This window comes from Nerophis ophidion, linkage group LG22 (assembly GCF_033978795.1).
Source record: "Nerophis ophidion isolate RoL-2023_Sa linkage group LG22, RoL_Noph_v1.0, whole genome shotgun sequence".
Taxonomy (NCBI): Eukaryota; Metazoa; Chordata; class Actinopteri; order Syngnathiformes; family Syngnathidae; genus Nerophis; species Nerophis ophidion.
This window is the reverse complement of record NC_084632.1, coordinates 5,444,607-5,459,955: the sequence shown is the minus strand read 5'-3', so window position 1 is coordinate 5,459,955 and position 15,349 is coordinate 5,444,607. Positions and strand designations below refer to the sequence as shown.

At 39.3% G+C, this 15,349-nt stretch overlaps 1 long non-coding RNA gene across 1 annotated transcript in view; it reads right to left on the bottom strand.

Annotated features, from left to right (window-relative positions):
* LOC133540928 (uncharacterized) overlaps window positions 1-15,349 on the bottom strand; it is a 143,453-nt gene that overhangs the window by 107,647 nt on the left and 20,457 nt on the right. The window contains exon 2 of the long non-coding RNA XR_009803764.1: window positions 13,612-13,713. This is a non-coding gene — a long non-coding RNA (uncharacterized LOC133540928). The remainder of the gene's footprint in view (window positions 1-13,611; window positions 13,714-15,349) is intronic.

Here is a 15,349-nt window from a genome sequence, read left to right as displayed (position 1 = left end):
ATCGATACCCATATTCTCCAAGTGTTATATTCTTGATTGTGGGCTTTTTTGGAAAACAAATCATTGTTTAGTTGCTTTAGTAAATCCTTACTGAAACTTGAAACCCAGATATAAGTTGTCTCTAATACTAGATTGTTTGCTTTGCATATGAGAGGTAGCGGCTTTTGAAAGCACCAACACATCCAAAACGTTGTAACCCATGTGTGTAGAACACATTGACTCTGGGTGTTGTTGACGTTACAGAAAGCGTAACGGGCTGTAGGTGAGGTCAATTCTGGAAAATATGCGGCAGCTTTTAGTTTCAATGGGGGGTTTAGCTCAAGTGGTAGAGTGCTTGCTTTACATGTAAGTAGTTGGTGGATTGATGCACGCATTCTCTGATTTGAATATTCTTGACCATAGTCTCCTTAAAAAGCATTGACTCAAATAGTTTTAGTAAACCCCAACCTCATATTGAACCCGAATCAGAAACCCTAATCGACATCAATTTCATATTCTCTGTTGCTATTGTTCATGACGCTATAATTTTTGAAAAACATAATAGTCTGAATTAGTTTTATCTATACCTAAGTCTCAACTCTAACTTGATCGTAACCATGTGTGTGGAACACATTGACTATGGGTGTTGTTGATGTCACAGAAAATGTAACAATATCGTAGGTAAACAGGGGAATTTGCTCACATAAGCTTGCTTAGCATGTGAGAGGTAGTGAGATCAATACCTGCATTCTCCAAATGTCATGTTTTTACCATGTTCCTCTTGAAAACAATCTTAATCTGACATTAATTCAGAAAATTCAAACCCAAATTTAAAATACAAATTTGCTCAAATGCTAGATAATTTTCTCTGCATGTGTGAGGTAGCGATCTCAATGCTTTCATTCTCTGCTGGTATTGTTCCTGACGCAGTAGTCTTTGCAATAAATTATAGTCTGGAATGGTTTTAATAAACCAAATCAAAATTCTAATCGAAACCCCAACCCTAACTTGATCGTAACCCATGTGAGTACAACACGTTGACTATGGGTGTTGTTGATGTCGCAGAAATAATATGGGAATTAGCTCAAATGGTAGAGCGCTCGCTTAGCATGTGAGAGGTAGCGGGATCGACACCTGCATTCTCCAAATGATTTTTCAAAAAAATATAGTAGGAAATAGTTTCAATGAACCAAAGTCTCAAATTGGAACCACAACCCTAGTTTGAACTTAACCCATAAGTGAACAGTCCAGTTTTCATCAATTAAATGTCCCGAGAATACAATGAGGTGTATGAATGACAACATCCATGGACAAAACTTCCTGTGGGTGAGGTCAATTCTGGAAAATATGTGCCGGCTTTTTGGGAACCCATGTGTGTAGAACACATTGACCATGGGTGTTGTTGATGTCACAGAAAGAGTTACAGCCTGGTATAAAATCTGGGGAATTAGCTCAAATGGTAGAGCGCTTGCTTCGCATGCGAGAGGTAGCGGGATCAATGCCCGCATTCTCCAAAAGTTACTTTTTAACATTCTTCTCATTGGAAAAAACATTTTTTCATCCATCCATCCATTTCCTACCGCTTATTCCCTTTCGGGGTCGCCCCCCATCTGAATTAAATTGAATATATCCTAACCCTTACTTGAAACTGGAATACAACCCCTGGTCATAAGGTGCACTGAAATAGTCCGAAAAATACGGTACTAAAATATTCATTTTGCCATTTGTGCTGGTATACTATCAGATTAAAACCAGTATCAGCCGATATCAAAGGAGCCCATTCTGGTATCGCAATGGAAGTGAAAAATGTGCATCGGGACTCACCTACCTGTTATAGAAGATCACAAATTGGGGGATTAATTTAAACCAGGGGTCACCAACGCGGTGCCCGTAAGGACCAGATGAGTCGCCCGCTGGCCTGTTCTAAAAATAGCTCAAATAGCAGCACTTACCAGTGAGCTGCCTCTATTTTTTAAATTGTATTTATTTACTAGCAAGCTGGTCTCGCTTTGCTCGACATTTTTAATTCTAAAAGAGACAAAATTCAAATAGAATTTAAAAATCCAAGAAAATATTTTAAAGACTTGGTCTTCACTTGTTTGAATAAATTAATTCATTTTTTACTTTGCTTCTTCTAACTTTCAGAAAGACAATTTTAGAGAAAAAATACAACCTTAAAAATGATTTTAGGATTTTTAAACACATATACCTTTTTACCTTTTAAATTCCTTCCTCTTCTTTCCTGACAATTTAAATCAATGTTCAAGTATTTTTATTTTTATTGTAAAGAATTAGTGAATTAGATTTATATAGCGCTTTTTCTCAAGTGACTCAAAGCGCTTTACATAGTGAAACCCAATATCTAAGTTACATTTAAACCAGTGTGGGTGGCACTGGGAGCAGGTGGGTAAAGTGTCTTGCCCAAGGACACAACGGCAGTGACTAGGTTGGCAGAAGCGGGAATCGAACCTGCAACCCTCAAGTTGCTGGCACGGCCACTCTACCAACCGAGCTAAACCGCCATTTTGATTTAATTTTTCATTTTAGCTTGTGTTTATTTGTGAAATATTTATTCAAACTTATTATGATTAAAATTCCAAAAAGTTATTCTGGGAAATCTAAAAAAATCTTTAGAATCAAATTTAAATCTTATTTCCGAGTATTTTGAATTTCTTTTAAAATTTTTGTTCTGGAAAATCTAAAAGAAATAACGATTTGTCTTTGTTAGAAATATAGCTTGGTCCAATTTGTTATATATTCTAACAAAGTGCAGATTGGATTTTAACCTATTTAAAACATGTCATCAAAATTCTAAAATTAATTTTAATCAGGAAAAATTACTAATGATGTTCCATGAATTATTTTTTAAAAAAATTCAAAGAGATTCGAATTAGCTAGTTTTTCCCTTCATTTATTTGGGGGTTGAATTTTGAATTTTAAAGAGTCGAAATTGAAGATAAACTATGTTTCAGAATTTAATTTTCTTTTTTTTCCTGTTTTCTCCTCTTTTAAACCATTCAACTAAGTGTTTTTTTCATCATTTATTCTCTACAAAAAAACCTTCCGTAAAAGGAAAAAAAATGTACGACGGAATGACAGACAGAAATACCCATTTATATATATTAATATATATATATATATACATATGGATGGGACCCCAAAGTGTTTTGGTCAAAAAAATATTAAAGGCCTACTGAAATGAGATGTTCTTATTTAAACGGGGATAGCAGGTCCATTCTACGTCATACTTGATCATTTCGCAATATTGCCATATTTTTGCTGAAAGCATTTAGTAGAGAACATTTTTAGTCGCTAATAAAAAAGCCTTGTCTGTACCGGAAGTAGCAGACGATGTGCGCGTGACGTCACGGGTTGTGGAGCTCCTCACATCGGAACATTGTTTACAATCATGGCCACCCGCAGCGAGAGCGATTCAGACCGAGAAAGCGACAATTTCCCCATTCATTTGAAGCGAGGATGAAAGATTCGTGGATGAGGATATTGATAATGAAGGACTAGAAAAAAAATAGATAAATTAATAAAATAAAAAGCGACGGCTCCAGGCGGCGGCAGTGTGAGCGTTTCAGTTTAAATCAGACACATTTACTAGGATAATTCTGGAAGATCCCTTATCTGCTTATTGTTTTACTAGTGTTTTAGTGAGATTGTAAAGTCATACCTCAAAGTCAGATGGCTGTGGTGAACATGCAGTGTTTCAGAGAGAAGCCGAGGAGCCAAGCTAACAGCTGCCTTTTTTGACAGCTACTGCAGGACGACGCATAATCCACTGATGTCTCCGGTAAGAGCCGACTTAATATCAGAATTTTCCCATCCAAAAACTTGCTGGTTGACGTCGAGAAACATGTTCGCTTGACCACTCTGTGTTAAAGCTTCACAACAAATAAACACCGGCTGTGTCTCGGTGCTAAAGGCAGCTGCAATCCACCGCTTTCCACCAACAGCATTCTTCTTTGACGTCTCCATTATTAATTGAATAAATTGCAAAAGATTCAGCAACACAGAAGTCCAAAATACTGTGTAATTATGCGATGAAAAAGATGACTTTTAGCCGTAAGTGGCGCTGGGCTAATATGTCCCCTCCAACCAATAACTTCACAAACACGCGTCATCATACGCGTCATCATTCCGCGACGTTTTCAACAAGAAACTCCGCGGGAAATTTAAAATTGCAATTTAGTAAACTAAAAAGGCCGTATTGGCATGTGTTGCAATGTTAATATTTCATCATTGATATATAAACTATCAGACTGCGTGGTCGCTAGTAGTGGCTTTCAGTAGGCCTTTAAAAATGTGTCATTATTTAGTATTATTTTGTTTTATTATTATTCAAGTTTAAAATCTCCAGATCAACATTGGGTCCATCTGTCAATACAATGATTTTAAAGATTTAAGTTATATGCTCTTTTTGTCAAAGAAAACCCTGTTTTTTGATGGAAAAAAACACAAAAAATGCAATATTATCACCCAATATTTTTTTAAGTGGAATATTAGAGATTATAAAATAATTGGAGCATTAAAAAGGTCAACAACTCATAACACCATTGATTTTAATTCATTATTATTTTTTGAGCAATGACACTTAAAAACAAATCGCACTAAAATGATTGGTGATCCAAAAGGGTCCTACATCAGCATCTACATGCTGCCGCTAGGTGACATCATACGCAAATACGGTGTTAGCTTTCACTGTTATGCTGATGACACCCAACTCTACATGCCCCTAAAGCTGACCAACACGCCGGATTGTAGTCAGCTGGAGGCGTGTCTTAATGAAATTAAACAATGGATGTCCGCTAACTTTTTGCAACTCAACGCCAAAAAAACGGAAATGCTGATTATCGGTCCTGCTAGACACCGACCTCTATTTAATAATACAACTCTAACATTTGACAACCAAACAATTAAACAAGGCGACTCGGTAACGAATCTGGGTATTATCTTCCACCCAACTCTCTCCTTTGAGGCACACATTAAAAGCGTTACTAAAACGGCCTTCTTTCATCTCCGTAATATCGCTAAAATTCGCTCCATTCTGTCCACTAAAGACGCTGAGATCATTATCCATGCGTTTGTTACGTCTCGCCTCGACTACTGTAACGTATTATTTTCGGGTCTCCCCATGTCTAGCATTAGAAGATTACAGTTGGTACAAAATGCGGCTGCTAGACTTTTGACAAGAACAAGAAAGTTTGATCACATTACGCCTGTACTGGCTCACCTGCACTGGCTTCCTGTGCACTTAAGATGTGACTTTAAGGTTTTACTACTTACGTATAAAATACTACACGATCTAGCTCCATCCTATCTTGCCGATTGTATTGTACCATATGTCCCGGCAAGAAATCTGCGTTCAAAGGACTCCGGCTTGTTAGTGATTCCCAAAGCCCAAAAAAAGTCTGCGGGCTATAGAGCGTTTTCCGTTCGGGCTCCAGTAATCTGGAATGCCCTCCCGGTAACAGTTTGAGATGCCACCTCAGTAGAAACATTTAAGTCTCACCTTAAAACTCATTTGTATACTCTAGCCTTTAAATAGACTCCCTTTTTAGACCAGTTGATCTGCCGTTTCTTTTCTTTTTCTTCTATGTCCCACTCTCCCTTGTGGAGGAGGTCCGGTCCGATCCGGTGGCCATGTACTGCTTGCCTGTGTATCGGCTGGGGACATCTCTGCGCTGCTGATCCGCCTCCGCTTGGGATGGTTTCCTGCTGGCTCCGCTGTGAACGGGACTCTCGCTGCTGTGTTGGATCCGCTTTGGACTGGACTCTCGCGACTGTGTTGGATCCATTATGGATTGAACTTTCACAGTATCATGTTGGACCCGCTCGACATCCATTGCTTTCCTCCTCTCCAAGGTTCTCATAGTCATTATTGTCACCGACGTCCCACTGGGTGTGAGTTTTCCTTGCCCTTATGTGGGCCTACCGAGGATGTCGTAGTGGTTTGTGCAGCCCTTTGAGACACTAGTGATTTAGGGCTATATAAGTAAACATTGATTGATTGATACTCATTAAAGTGTTAAAAAGTGAATTATAATTTTTTTTACTGTTTTCTTTCAACACAATAATCTCGAGATCAACTTCAGATCCATCCGTCATTTCTAAATTTTATTGTAGTTTGTGTTTTTTGTTTGTTCATTTTAGGCCCTTGTTAAAAAAAAACAGCTCAGTTTTTTATATGGCAAACACAAAATATGCAACATTTTTCCCCAAGAATATCTCAAAGTGGAAAATTTAACGTGACTTAATTGGAGCCTTGAATAGGTCAATAATTCATAATGACATTGATTTTGATTCATTATTATTTTTTAAAGAAAGAAACAGCCTGCATGGCAGCTTTGTGTTATTAGAGTAAACATTGCTACATTTTCTTGTTACATTTCACCCGTTTGCTCTTTTATATCACTTTTTACGTTTGAATAATTCTTCAATCGTATTTTTAAAATGTGCCGTGGGGCCGTTAAAAAAATGACCTGCGGGCCGCACTTTGGACACCCCTGGTTCACGGGTACATTCACGGCCTAAGGAGCTGCCACCTGTAGAGTCGTGCTAATGGCGGCGTTAGCACGTAGGTCACCTCTGGAAAAGCAAAAACTATTGACCAAAAAATAAAAGAGTCCAAGCCGGATAAATGATTATATATTCAATTATGCAAGCTGAGAAAAGAGAGCAGAGCCTGGCAGGTATTTTTAGGACGTCCACCAGCAGACGTCTCCTCACGCCTCGTAACTCGCCCGGCAGACAGGCAGTAGCGACAATAAGGATGATAAAGTTGGACGATTACACAACTCTATTGTGGGCCGCAGGTTGCGCTCGGGCGAGCAGCGGCTGTGTGCGGAGCGAGGGGCATAAAGGCAAACACAGCCACCCACCCGGCGAGGGCGAGGAAGACGTCCCTGCATGCAAATGAGGAAGCACTCAAGACTGCTGACCTTTTCAAACCAAATGTTACCACGGAAATGCTGCGGATTAACTCTTTATGGAGCACACTTGTATCAAGTACAACATGCAGGCTGCTCCGAAAGCCCGTACCTCAAATTATTATATTCTACTAACAATGATGAATACATTTAGTTACATTTATTATGAAGATTTTAGTCAGTTGGACTACCACTCTTACTAAATATAGTTCCTTAGCCAGTACAGCAGAACTCATTTAAAGTGGAACTGCACTTTTATCTTTATTTTGCCTATCCATCACAATCTTTATGGCCGACAAGAACACATATGTTTTTTTTAATGCATTCTAAATGGTAAATAAACATTAGCAAAAGTCAGCAAACAATGGAGTTGATGGTTTTCGCTCTGATCCGCCTATAAAGCACTCTAAAACACTTCCATCAAGGTTTTATATACACGCTTTAAGTATGTATGTAGTAACATTCATGATAACATCTAATATGTACATGATGTAAGTATATATGTCATGTAGTAACATTCATAATAACATGTAATATATACATGATGTAAGTATATATGTCATGTAGTAACATTCATAATAACATGTAATATACACATGATGTAAGTGTATATGTAATATCTAGTAACATTCATAATAACATGTAATATATACATTAAGTATGTATATATGTAGTATCTAGTAACATTCATAATAACATGTAATATATACATGATGTAAGTATGTATATATGTCATGTAGTAATATTCATAATAACATGTCATGTATACAGTATGTAAGTTTATATGTAATGTAGTAACATTCATAATAACATGTAATATATACATGATGTAAGTATATATATGTCATGTAGTAATACTCATAATAACATGTAAAATACACATGATGTAAGTATATATGTCATGTAGTAACATTCATAATAAAATGTAATATATACAGGATGTAAGTATATATGTAGTATCTAGTAACATTCATGATAACATGTAATATACACATGATGTAAGTATATATGTAATATCTAGTAACATTCATAATAACATGTAATATATACATTAAGTATGTATATATGTAGTATCTAGTAACATTCATAATAACATGTAATATATACATGATGTAAGTATGTATATATGTCATGTAGTAATATTCATAATAACATGTCATGTATACAGTATGTAAGTTTATATGTAATGTAGTAACATTCATAATAACATGTAATATATACATGATGTAAGTATGTATGTAGTATCTAGTAGCATTCATAATAACATGTAATTTATACATGATGTAAGTATGTATATATGTCATGTAGTAATATTCATAATAACATGTAATATACACATGATGTAAGTATATATGTAATATCCAGTAACATTCATAATAACATGTGATATGTACATTAAGTATGTATATATGTAGTATCTAGTAACATTCATAATAACACGTAATTTATACATGATGTAAGTATGTATATATGTCATGTAGTAACATTCATAATAACATGTAATATATACATGATGTAAGTATATATGTAGTATCTAGTAACATTCATAATAACATGTAATATATACATGATGTAAGTATATATGTCATGTAGTAACATTCATAATATGTCATATATACAGGATGTAAGTTTATATGTAATGTAGTAACATTCATAATAACATGTAATATGTACATGATGTAAGTATATATGTAGTATCTAGTAACATTCATAATAACATGTAATATACACATGATGTAAGTATATATGTAATATCTAGTAACATTCATAATAACATGTAATATATACATGATGTAAGTGTATACTGTATGTAGTATCTAGTAACATTCATAATAACATGTAATATATACAAAATGTAAGCATGTATGTAGTATCTAGTAACATTCATAATAACATGTAATATATACATGATGTCGACAACACTATTATGGTGACACCACGTACATGTCAACGTGTTTATGTTGACATCGTGTCTACGTTGCACAGTGTCTCTACCCTGACAACGTCTATGCTGACAACACGTTTGTCAAAAATACGTTTGTCGACAATACAATTATGTCGACAACACGTGTGTGTCTGCAACACTATTATGTTGAAAACACTTTCATGTCAACAACAGGTTTATGTTGACAACCTGTCTATGTTGACAACACTATAAGGTGGTGACAGTTTGACCCTGGAAAGGATTGTTTCCTCTATTACTTCCTCTGAGAAGACCCCGTCTGGATGCCTCGTCATAAACACTTTCCCTCGCCACTCGTCAGCGTGATGGATGCAACTTGGAGAAGTTGCCCCCCCCCCCTGCTAGGAAGTGTTGTAGTCCCCCGAGAAAGTGACATTGTGGCAAAGAAGTGCGGGGGTACGGCGAGAGAGAGAAATGGAGGTGTACAGAACAAGCTCTTTGTGATTCTCCACAGAGAGCGAGCAGCAATTCCATCTGGGGACGTGGCCCGCCATTTATCATTTTATAGCGGCCTGGACGTACATCAACTCCATTTCCTCTATCAGCAACTAAAGAGGCGACGCTCAAAGTCAACTTCAGTGTTTCCAAGATTCCTTATTGTTTTTTTTACATCGCACACATATTGAACTTTAATAAGGCTGATTCAAGTCAGTGTGTGTGTGTGTGTGTGTGTGTGTTCTGGAAATGCTGACTTAGTGGGGACATGGTGTGTGTTTGTGTGTTCTGGCAATGCTGACTTAGTGGGGACATGGTGTGTGTTTGTGTGTTCTGGCAATGCTGACTTAGTGGGGACATGGTGTGTGTTTGTGTGTTCTGGCAATGCTGACTTAGTGGGGACATGGTGTGTGTTTGTGTGTGTGTTCTGGCAATGCTGACTTTGTGGGGACATGGTGTGTGTGTTCTGGCAATGCTGACTTAGTGGGGACATGGTGTGTGTGTGTGTGTTCTGGTAATGCTGACTTAGTGGGGACATGGTGTGTGTTTGTGTGTTCTGGCAATGCTGACTTAGTGGGGACATGGTGTGTGTTTGTGTGTTCTGGCAATGCTGACTTAGTGCGGACATGGTGTGTGTTTGTGTGTTCTGGCAATGCTGACTTAGTGGGGACATGGTGTGTGTGTGTGTGTGTTCTGGCAATGCTGACTTAGTGGGGACATGGTGTGTGTTTGTGTGTTCTGCCAATGCTGACTTAGTGGGGACATGGTGTGTGTTTGTGTGTTCTGGCAATGCTGACTTAGTGGGGACATGGTGTGTGTGTGTGTGTGTTCTGGCAATGCTGACTTAGTGGGGACATGGTGTGTGTTTGTGTGTTCTGGCAATGCTGACTTAGTGGGGACATGGTGTGTGTGTGTGTGTGTGTTCTGGCAATGCTGACTTTGTGGGGACATGGTGTGTGTGTTCTGGCAATGCTGACTTAGTGGGGACATGGTGTGTGTGTGTGTGTGTGTGTGTGTGTTCTGGCAATGCTGACTTAGTGGGGACATGGTGTGTGTTTGTGTGTTCTGGCAATGCTGACTTAGTGGGGACATGGTGTGTGTTTGTGTGTTCTGGCAATGCTGACTTAGTGGGACATGGTATGTGTTTGTGTGTTCTGGCAATGCTGACTTAGTGGGGACATGGTGTGTTTTTGTGTGTTCTGGCAATGCTGACTTAGTGGGGACATGGTGTGTGTTTGTGTGTTCTGGCAATGCTGACTTAGTGGGAACATGGTGTGTGTTTGTGTGTTCTGGCAATGCTGACTTAGTGGGGACATGGTGTGTGTGTGTGTGTTCTGGCAATGCTGACTTAGTGGGGACATGGTGTGTGTTTGTGTGTTCTGGCAATGCTGACTTAGTGGGGACATGGTGTGTGTGTGTGTGTGTTCTGGCAATGCTGACTTAGTGGGGACATGGTGTGTGTTTGTGTGTTCTGGCAATGCTGACTTAGTGGGGACATGGTGTGTGTTTGTGTGTTCTGGCAATGCTGACTTAGTGGGGACATGGTGTGTGTGTGTGTGTTCTGGCAATGCTGACTTAGTGGGGACATGGTGTGTGTGTGTGTGTTCTGGCAATGCTGACTTAGTGGGGACATGGTGTGTGTTTGTGTGTTCTGGCAATGCTGACTTAGTAGGGACATGGTGTGTGTTTGTGTGTTCTGGCAATGCTGACTTAGTGGGGACATGGTGTGTGTTTGTGTGTTCTGGCAATGCTGACTTAGTGGGGACATGGTGTGTGTTTGTGTGTTCTGGCAATGCTGACTTAGTGGGAACATGGTGTGTGTTTGTGTGTTCTGGCAATGCTGACTTAGTGGGGACATGGTGTGTGTGTGTGTGTGTTCTGGCAATGCTGACTTAGTGGGGACATGGTGTGTGTGTGTTTGTTCTGGCAATGCTGACTTAGTGGGGACATGGTGTGTGTTTGTGTGTTCTGGCAATGCTGACTTAGTGGGGACATGGTGTGTGTTTGTGTGTTCTGGCAATGCTGACTTAGTGGGGACATGGTGTGTGTGTGTGTGTGTGTTCTGGCAATGCTGACTTAGTGGGGACATGGTGTGTGTTTGTGTGTTCTGGCAATGCTGACTTAGTGGGGACATGGTGTGTGTTTTGGCAATGCTGACTTAGTGGGGACATGGTGTGTGTTTTGGCAATGCTGACTTAGTGGGGACATGGTGTGTGTTTGTGTGTTCTGGCAATGCTGACTTAGTGGGGACATGGTGTGTGTTTGTGTGTTCTGGCAATGCTGACTTAGTGGGGACATGGTGTGTGTTTGTGTGTTCTGGCAATGCTGACTTAGTGGGGACATGGTGTGTGTGTGTGTGTTCTGGCAATGCTGACTTAGTGGGGACATGGTGTGTGTGTGTGTGTGTGTGTGTGCGTGTGTGTGTGTTCTGGCAATGCTGACTTAGTGGGTACATGGTGTGTGTTTGTGTGTTCTGGCAATGCTGACTTAGTGGGGACATGGTGTGTGTTTGTGTGTTCTGGCAATGCTGACTTAGTGGGGACATGGTGTTTGTGTGTGTGTGTTCTGGCAATGCTGACTTAGTGGGGACATGGCTCTGTTTACACAGTCAACTTTAGGGGACCTCTGATGGTATGGGGACCAAAAAAACAGGCCCCCTAAAGCAGTGGTCCCCAACCACCGGGCCGCAGAAGAATTTTTTATTAATTTTTATTATAAAAAAAATAATAATAATTTATTAAATCAACATTAAAAAAAACCACAATATACACTTACAATTAGTGCACCAACAACAAAAACCTCCGTTTTTCATGACAAAAACGTCCCTTTTTCATGACAAAGAAAAAAAAAAAAAAAAAAAAAAAAGGATTACCCCCCCACCAACCCCTACCCCCACCCCCGAGCCGCGGTACAAATTATTAAGCGGATACAAAAAGGTTGGGGACCACTGCCCTAAAGGAGTGGTCCCCAAACACCGCGGCTCGATTGGTACCGGGCTTAATACTGATAAAGTTGAGGAATGCTCATCTAACACTTATTTGGAACATCCCACAGGTGTGCAGGCTAATTGGGAACAGGTGGGTGCCATGATTGGGTATAAAAGCAGCTTCCATGAAATGCTAAGTAATTCACAAACAAGGATGGGGCGAAGGTCACCACTTTGTAAGCAAATAGCCGAACAGTTTTAGAACATTTCTCAACGAGCTATTGCAAGGTGTTTAGGGATTTGATCATCTACGGTCCGTAAAATCATCAAAAGGTTCAGGGAATCTGGAGAAATCACTGCACATAAGCGATGATATTACGGACCTTTGATCTCTCAGGCGCTACTGCATCAAAAACTGACATCAGTGTGTAAAGGATATCACCACGTGGGCTCAGGAACACTTCATAAAACCACTGTCAGTAACTACAGTAACTTGTTACATCTGTAAGTGCAAGTTAAAACTCTACTATGCAAAGCCAAACCCATTTATCAACAACACCCAGAAACGCCGCCGGCTTGGCTGGGCCCGAGCTCACCTAAGATGGACTGATGCAAAGTGGAAAAGTGTTCTGTGGTCTGACGAGTCCACATTTCAAATTATATTTGGAAACAGAGGACGTGGTGTCCTCCAGAACAAAGAGGAAAATAACCATTCGGATTGTTATAGGCGCAAAGTTGAAAAGCCAGCATCTGTGATGGTATGAGGGTGCATTAGTGCCCAAAGCATGGGTAACTTACACATCTGTGAAGGCACCATTAATGCTGAAAGGTACATACAGGTTTTGGAACAACATATGTTGTCATCCAAGCAACGTTATCATGGTTATTTCAACAAGACAAGTGTTACAACAGCGTGGCTTCGTAAAAAAAGAGTGCGGGTATTTTCCTGGCCCGCCTCCAATCCAGACTTGTCTCCCATGGAAAATGTGTGGCGCATTATGAAGTGTAAAATACGACAGCGGAGACCCCGGACTGTTGAAGGACTGAAGCTCTACATAAAACAAGAATGGGAAAGAATTCCACTTTCAAAGCTTCAACAATTAGTTCCCAAACGTTTATTGAGTGTTGGTAACAGAAAAGGTGACGCAACACAGTGGTGAACATGCCCTTTCCCAACTACTTTGGCACGTGTTGCAGCCATGAAATTCTAAGTTAATTATGAGGTTGAAAATGATTTGCAAATCATTGTATTCTGTTTATATTTACATCTAACACAATTTCCCAACTCATATGAAAACGGGGTTTTTACACAAATGTGTGTGTGTGTGTGTGTGTGTGTGTGTGTGCGTGTGTGTGCGTGTGCGTGTGCTCACCTTTCACCAAAGACTTCACACTGGATGAGATCAGCAGACATGGCTGTGTGGTCTCCTCTGGTTGTTTGTGTCACTCTCCCTGACAGCAGGGGGCCACATCATCTGATCAATCATAGGAGACACATGATTAGGAACGCACTCAAACCTGCACACTTACAACATCCATTTTCTACCGCTTGTCCCTTTCGGGGTTGCGAGGGTTTGCTGGAGCCTATCTGAGCTCCAATCGGGCGGAAGGTGTTAAAGTTAATTAATGTTGAATTATTAAGGCAACTAATGACATTATTTAGACTGCCTGAGGGCCGTGTTCAATAGAGGAGGTCAAACTAGTATTTGTTGCCAACAGAGACGGTGTTGAAAGTGAAAGTGAAAGTGTTGTGGTGAGATACCCATTTTGTCAAGTGAATACATGAGTCTATTCCTGATATGTTGTTTTTGTATGGCTTTTTAAATACACAGTATGTGGATTCCATGGCGGAACAAATGTTCCAACATAACCGACATAAACGTGTTGTTGACATGAACGTGTTGTCGACATAATTGTGTTGTCGACAAACACATTGTTGACAAACGTGTTGTCAGCACAGACGTTGTCAGGACAGACACACTATGCGACATAGACCTGTTGTCAACCGAAACGTGTTATCAACATAAATTTGTTGCCAACCTAATAGTGTTGTCGACAACGTGTTATCAGCATAGACCTCAGGATAAAGACACTGTGCGACGTAGACAACTTGTCAACATAAATGTGTTGACATAATAGTGTTGTCGACAACGTGTTTTCAGCATAGACCTCAGGATAAAGACACTGTGCCACATGGACAAGTTGTCAACATAAATGTGTTGTTGACATAATAGTGTTGTCGACAAACGTGTTATCAGCATAGACCTCAGGATAAAGACACTGTGCCACATGGACAAGTTGTCAACATAAATGTGTTGTTGACATAATAGTGTTGTCGACAAACGTGTTATCAGCATAGACCTCAGGATAAAGACACTGTGCCACATTGACAAGTTGTCAACATAAATGTGTTGTTGACATAATGTTGTCGAGAAACGCATTGTTGACAAATGCGTTGTCATATTAGAATGACAATTTGGCCAAAGGGGGCGCATTTTAATTTCTTACACACACTTGTTATTTCATATGTTGACCAGAGGGGGAGCACTTTTAAAAGCGACACACAGTCCACGTGAAAAATCCCATTTTTTGGGACCACCCTCATTTTGATAGAGATCACCACAAATGAGACATTGTCTATTAGATGCAATGTTATTGGGACCATCATTTATGTTCACACCTCCTCATATGGAAGATACTTTTCCTTCTTCGTGTCTCAAGAAGGCTAGAAATACAAGAACACACACACACACACACACACACACTTGTATTTGTTACCTTCTTGAGACCTGAGAAAAATGCCTCCCTCTTTAGGACCAGCCTTTCTAGATATATAAAGATGTGTATTTACAACATTAATAATATATACATACTTTGCAAATATAAAAAAGCTTGTGAAAAATTAGTTGGAATTTCACAAGAAAAACTTGGAATTTTGTCAGTATTATAATAAAAGTCGTGATTTTAATCAACACAAGTCAAAATTTCACAAGAAAAACTGAACATTTTTGCATTATTTTGATAAAAGTTTGACTTTTATTCAATAACCGACGCAATTTTACAAGAAAAGTTGAAAATGTTGGCAATTTTATGAAAAGAATCATAATTTTA